Here is a 1,766-nt window from a genome sequence, read left to right as displayed (position 1 = left end):
ACTTGCACCCGAATCAGTCAACGCTTGAGTGGAAAGTACATTTCCAAATTGGCATGGAATTATGATGCTCCCCGGATCACCCTTCTTTTCTGGTAGCTCACTCAATACTATCTCCGTGACTTCAGCTAAATCTTTTCTAGCAACGAAAAGACCCTTTAACAAGTTGAAGTACTTAGGTGTTTGAGGCATTGTTTCCATAAATGGAATGTTGACTTGAAGGTCTCAAACATGCTCCATGAAGGCTTTATACGCTCTAATCTTCTTTCTAGGCATGGCTCTGATTGGGAATGGCAAAGGGGGATTGTAAGGCCTCTAGGTAATGAAATTTCTGTCATCAGTGCATGGACTCGTCGAGTCTATTAGAGGGACTCGGCGAGTCTGTTCGGGTTTAGCTAGAACCGACTCTTCTTCCTTTTCTGTATTCACCTTGGAGATCTTCTGTGCAGGTGTGAAAATTTCTTCATAACTAGAAGTCACTGCGCTCACATTCTCCATTCTCGGATTGTTTTCGGTATTACTTGGAAGTTGACCCGGTCTTCTCTCGTTCACTTGATATGCAAGTTGTCCTAACTGTTTCTCAATGTTGAGAATAGATGCCTGCTGATTCCTTAGCATATTTCTGGTCTCTTGTATAGCAGGATCATGATCATTGTGCCTTTTCTCGGACGCGGCTATGAATCTAGTGAACATTTCTTCTAAATCGGCTTTCTTTTCCATAACCAGTTCTTCCTTTTCATAAAATCCCCTTTCTTTCTGCTTGTATTTCTCCTCCTTAGCCTTCTTGTATTCTTTGTATGGGAGCCATTCCTTCTTCGGTTTCCGCCAATTCTCGTCGTATCGATCGCCGCTTGAGTAGAACACTTGAGCTTTCTTGTTTCCATTTTCATCCAAGTCACAATATTTTGTGAGATGGGGCCCTCTACAATTCTCACATCCAACTCGAATAGCATGGATTTTTTGATCCATTTTTGTCATCCTTCTATCTAGACTATCGAGCTTAGCTATCACCGCCGCCATGCTATCATTTGCTGAGTTCACTACCTACCGACTTACTTCATTTCTTGGATTGTGGTATTCTCTAGAATGCTTAGAGAATTCTTCAGTTAACTCCTTGATTACCGGGGGCGCCTTCTTCGTGAGCGGGCCTTGTGAATCGAGCAATTGCCTTGTAGTGACATTGACTCCATCATAGAAAATGGAGACCTCTTGTTGGCTATTGAGGTCATGGTGTGGGCAATTTCTAAGAAGACCTTTGTACCTTTCCCAAGCTTCATAAAGAGATTCCCCAGGTTGTTGCTTGAAGTTGGCGATGGCTTTCTTCAACTTAACTATTTTGGAAGGCGGACAAAAGTGGTCTATGAATTCTTCTTTCATCTTGGCCCATGTGGTGACCGATCTGGGAGGAAGTGACTTGAGCCAATCCTTTGCAACACCCTTGAACGTGACTGGAAGCATGAGAAGTAGCTGGGTCTCGCGTGGCACATTTGGTACATTGAAGTAGTCAACCACATCATTTACTTCATCCAAGTTCTTGTAGGCGTCTTCGTGGTCCTTCCCATAAAAAGGAATCTCCTTGAATTGAGCGAGAATATGACCCTTTAGCTCAAAGGTAGCCGTAGCGGGAATTGCGGGCTGCACAAGTCCCGGGCCAGCATCATCGCGCATCCTCTTCTTCCATTCCCCCATGGGGACTTCATCGATATTAGCCATAGTGATAGCTAAATCGTCTTCAAAGTTGGATTCGTGCTCGAATGTGAGTTCTTCTT

The 1,766-nt window shown here is 43.9% G+C and overlaps 1 non-coding gene across 1 annotated transcript; it reads left to right on the top strand.

Annotated features, from left to right (window-relative positions):
• Positions 1–1,219: 1,219 nt before the first annotated feature.
• On the top strand, positions 1,220–1,326 carry LOC145091170 (small nucleolar RNA R71). Its single transcript, XR_013702057.1, has one exon. It is a non-coding gene; the product is annotated as a small nucleolar RNA R71 (small nucleolar RNA).
• Positions 1,327–1,766: the final 440 nt, after the last annotated feature.

Source organism: Lactuca serriola, chromosome 2 (genome assembly GCF_051521515.1).
Source record: "Lactuca serriola cultivar US96UC23 chromosome 2, Lser_US96UC23_V15, whole genome shotgun sequence".
NCBI classification, from domain to species: Eukaryota; Viridiplantae; Streptophyta; class Magnoliopsida; order Asterales; family Asteraceae; genus Lactuca; species Lactuca serriola.
This window is presented reverse-complemented; position numbering and strand designations above follow the sequence as displayed.